We start from the raw sequence: 4,687 nt of genomic DNA on the forward strand, positions 1-4,687 counted from the left end.
CAAAGGCAGCAGTGGTTAAACTGCTTCTCAGGACCAGCTGGGGCCATCCAGACTGAGGGGGCCGTGAACCGGAGATGGGCTGGGGCAGAGGGACACCGGGGTGTCGTGCATTCAGGACACAGAGGAGCAGCAGGAACCCCCTGGGGTCGTCGCTAGCTGTGCTGGGAAGGTGGGGAGCAGGTCTGAATCCTGTCTGTGGGCTCCAGGCAAAGATGGCTGAGAGAGGAGTGACAGGATGCTCACATCCCTTTTAGGAAGGGAACCCTGGGCACAATGTGGACCGAGACAGCCACGGGCAGAGTGGCTGGCTGCTGTGACCGACCGGGCCTGGGGACAGCCAGTGCTGAGGGTCTGCAGCCGGCAGGTGGGAGGCTGGGATTGATCTGAGGTGGGCTAGTCTCTGTCATCAACAGGATTCGGTGACCAGCTGGCCATTGGAGGGAGAAGTCGCGGTGGATGCCGAGTCTCCAAGGGCTCCAGCCCAGGCGCCTGGGGCGGGAGGTGCGGGGAGGGTGGGGCTGGAGAGGAAGAGCCGTCACAGGCTTGGACGCGTGCAGTTTGAGCCTCCTGTCCCAAGTCCTGGGAGACCTGCGGGAGCCGCGGGGATGCAGGGTGGTGGAGCTCAGGGCTGGGGGCCTTTGAAGTGCGGACAGGGGACCCAAAGAGAAGGAAATGCACCCACAGGGCCCTGGCCAGGCATTCCTTCTCAGCAGGAAGCAGCGTTGTGGCCAGAGGCCTGTTGAGTCCTTGGGGCCCTGAGCCTCCGTCAGTTTCCATGAGCCTGAACACCTCAGAGGAGGGAGGAGAGGATCAGGGGAGCAGAAACAGGTCCCGGTGATGCACACAGCCAGTGGACACGCATCCTTTCACTTGGGGCCGTAAAAATAACTCAGGCTCAGTGTCTCCCCTGGGTGCTGAAACTCCCCAATTTCAGAGTGGGGTAACTTCAACAAGAGTGAGGTGAAGCCAGCTCGCTGGGCCAGCGTCCAGGTGCCCTCAGGCGGCCTCCGGGAGTCTGGCAGCTGGTTCCACCCTGGCCTCAGTTTTCCCATTATCGACTGCTATTGTCAGAACTGCTCCCTCCCATGATGTCACCCAGGGAGCAGCCCTCACCTTTGACCTTGAGGCCCCAGGTGGGAAAATGAGCCTCGGCCACTTTCAAGCCCCTGCTTTCCTCTCACTCCTGCCTCCGAAACCCGGCTTCCTCTCCAAGCTGCCAGCAGTGATTTATAAAGATTTAATAGCCGAGGGGTGTAATGAGAGCTTAGATTATTAAGATCTCTTTTCTCTTTGAAAATATCTCATGAAGTATTCTCTTAATTAAAACTAAATTCCACCTATCAAAATAAATGAAAAGGCGTGTTTGGCTCTGAGGTGTCCTCAAGCGACTTCTCGGGCCACCAGCCCTCTTCTGTGCACTCTGTCCCCAGAGGAACTGGCTTAAAGTCCTGGGCTTTGTAAATCCACTTTCCCCTTCTCTCAGGCCAGTGCTGTTCACGATGACACTGGCCAAGTTACTGACCTTCCCAACATACCACCGTCCTGAATATACACAGACAGGCCCAAAAAAATCATGCCGACATCAGAGGTTGACACCAATTGTCCAGTCCTAAAATAAGGATTTATACATATTCTGAGAATGCGATTCTGTCTGTACTTAGGAGGTGGAATTCAGCCTCGCTGGTTGACGGTGAGCTCATCACCTCCAAAAGCCAAGAGCTTGGAGAACCCAGACCCTAACCCCTGGGGCAAGCAACGCCCGGCCGAGTCCCGTTCTGGTAAAGCAGGGGCAGCCGCTTCTGTGCGCAGCCTGCCGGCCTGGGACCCTCCCAGCACCCCGACGGCTGCGCAACTCAGTCCTTCCGAGAACCCGCCGCCCACGTGTCACTCTGCCGCAGAACACGCAGAGCGGGTCCAAACGCCTGAGGAGGTAACTGAAGAGTGCCGGGGGGCTGTGTCTGCCAGCCGGAGGAGGGACGTCTGAGGGTGAATAAGACAAGGTCGCTACCCTTAAAGGGCTTCACTTTAGTGGGGAAACAGCCAACGTCCACAGTGTGGTCAGTACAGGTGGGGACCCGGTGCTGGGGGCCTGGGGTCATCACAGGGGCTCCCCAGTGGGGGGATGCCTGAGTGCAATCAGCCGGCCGGGGATGTCCAGGCAGAGGGGAGGGCGTGGCAGAAGCAAAGGGCTGGAGGGGGCGCTGGTGAATGTCAGCGAGCAAAGGCGTGGAAGCTGGGGTTGATCCTGGGGGCCCGGGGGAGCCACAGAAGGGGAGGCACCTGGGCAGACGGACACTGCTGTGCATCCTGGAGAAGGTCCCTTGGGGGCCGGTATGGAGGACGCACTGGTGGGAAGGGAGCGGAGGGCGGGAGCAGCTGTGGGGGAGGCGTCTGAGGACCCGCCCTGGGGAGACCGCACATGACGGCAAGCAGAAGGCTCGGGCCTGGGGAGGTGATGGAGGAAAAATAGACTGGGCCAATGGACGAGGGGCTGGCGAGCCAGGTGGTGCTCAGGGCTGGGGCCTGCTGAGATGGGGGCCTAGGAGAAGTTGAGGACTGTGGGAGAAGGGCCAGGCGGAGGCAGGTGCTGGGAAACAGCAGGAGAGCGAGTTTCCAGGACAGCGTGCTTAGTCATTCAACCGTTTCCCTCTCAGGGCCTCCAGGGGTCAGGCTGTGTGCAGGGGGGTCCACGTGGGCCATCAGCACCCACGTGTCCCTGTAGCGCATCCAGACAGGAGACCTTCACTAAAGTGTCCCACGAGCGAACATAAAACCACGAATGGGACAGGGTCAGGGCCCTCCAGGGAAGTCCAGTGGCCTGGCAGGGCTTTGCTGAGGTGAGCCGCAGCTGAGCCAGGAGGAGGGGGCGTCCTGGAGGAGGGGACGGCGCCCGAAGACTGTGGGGAGGAACCTGGAGGTTATCCAAGGGTAATGGGGAGCCCCAGAAGGCACCCCATCAGGGCGCCGACGGGATCCAAAGTTTGCACTGTGAAGAGAGCACCGATGTTAGATGCTTCTGACAGGCTGTGCACCGCACGACGTCAGACATCTAAGAAGGTACTGTTCTCAATGCAGACATCTCAGCCCTGGGTACAGCAAAGGGACGCGTTCTAACTAAGCAAAATTACGGCCACTTTCCATTAGATGGAGTGAAGGGTCTAGAGGAAGGGGGGCCCCTTTCCGAATCACGCCTAGGGGTCACTGGGGGGCAGCACAACCACAGCCGCACTTGCCAAATGGGAGAGTCCAGAAGACCTTGGACAGAACCAGTTCTCTGGAGTGCGGGGGCCAGAGCCCGCAGGGCAGGCAGCCAGCTCCCGGGAAGTGGGGAGGCGGTGCCGGGCCGGAGGACCCAGGACGGGCAGGGGCCTCGGCAGCAGGGGGGTCTGTCTGGGGCGCGGAGGCCGTGGGCCTGGGCCCGGGTTGGCAGGGAGAACACGGAGAAGACGGCTCCGCCGAGAGCGAGGGGTCCAAGGGGGGTGAACGTCTGGGTGTGGGACTGGGTGTCGGCTCCAGAAGGTCCCCAGGTGGCTTTGACCTCCAGCCCACACGTGACCCGGGAGGCAGGCCACATGGACGGCCCTCAGCCCCAGGGAACAGCTGAGGGCCCACCAAACTCTCAGTTATGAGAACGTTCCAGTGACGCGAAGCAGGCAGGCCAGGTTCTCCGGGAAATAATCTAGAGCACTGACTGTGAGGGTACAGGCACAGCTCGTGTTATCGCCCTTTGCAGATACTGCGCTTTCTTTACAAGTTGAAGGTTTGTGGCGACCCTGCGTCCGTCAAGTCTACAGGCACCACTTTTCCAACAACATTTGCTCACTTGTCTGCGTCACATTTTGCTAATCCTCACAATAGATCACACTTTTTCATTATTGTTATGGTGACCTGTGATCAGCGATCTCTGATGTGACTGCCATGACTCCCTAAAGGCTCAGATGATGGCTAGCGTTTTTTTAGCAATAAAGTATTTTTAAATTAAGGTATGTACTTCTTTTACACAAAGGCTATTTATTGCACAGTATTAATAGACTATAGTATAGTGTAAACATAACTTTTAGATGCACTGGGGAACCAAGAAGTTCACGCGACTCACTTTATTGTGGTATTTGCGTCACGGTGGCGGTCTGGAACGGAACCCGCAGTATCTCTGAGGTCTGCCTGTATAATTTTTGTCTATGAGTCTCGATAAAGTCATCTTCATTTTGAATTGGGAGAAAAACCATGAACACTCATTTTTCCTGTGTTGTCTCTGGGTGAAAAGAACGCTCCCTGAGCCCTGGGTGTGCACTGGGTGCTCACCCCTGCCCCCAACCCCTGCGACCCCTTGGGGCACCCCAACTCCCCTCCCACCTCAGCCTGTACCCCACCCTCCAGACCTGTCCCCAACCTCTGGACAAGGAAGGCGTGGCCCTCGGTTGTGGCCCCAGCCTCGGCCCAGCTGGCCCTTCCCGATTCAGACCCTTGTAGGGATAGAGGGGGGGAGGTAGTGAGGGGACACAGGAGCCCCTGAGTGTGGGTCATAAGAGAAGCCATAGAGTGCATCTGAAAAGGAAGAGCGTCTGTCCACTCGACACTGCTAATAATAATAATGATGATGATGGTGGTGGTGGCCCTTCCCCCAGCTCACTCTGCCCAGCTCTCTGAGTGCACCTCATAATCATCTCACTTGATCCTCACTACTGCC

At 58.2% G+C, this 4,687-nt stretch overlaps 1 long non-coding RNA gene across 1 annotated transcript; it reads left to right on the top strand.

Moving 5' to 3' along the window:
- Positions 1 to 1,794: 1,794 nt before the first annotated feature.
- On the top strand, positions 1,795 to 3,982 carry LOC132529013 (uncharacterized). The gene is made up of 2 exons (XR_009543352.1): positions 1,795 to 1,930; positions 3,734 to 3,982. It is a non-coding gene; the product is annotated as an uncharacterized LOC132529013 (long non-coding RNA).
- The last annotated feature ends 705 nt before the right edge of the window (positions 3,983 to 4,687 follow it).

This window comes from Lagenorhynchus albirostris, chromosome 1, assembly GCF_949774975.1.
Source record: "Lagenorhynchus albirostris chromosome 1, mLagAlb1.1, whole genome shotgun sequence".
NCBI classification, from domain to species: Eukaryota; Metazoa; Chordata; class Mammalia; order Artiodactyla; family Delphinidae; genus Lagenorhynchus; species Lagenorhynchus albirostris.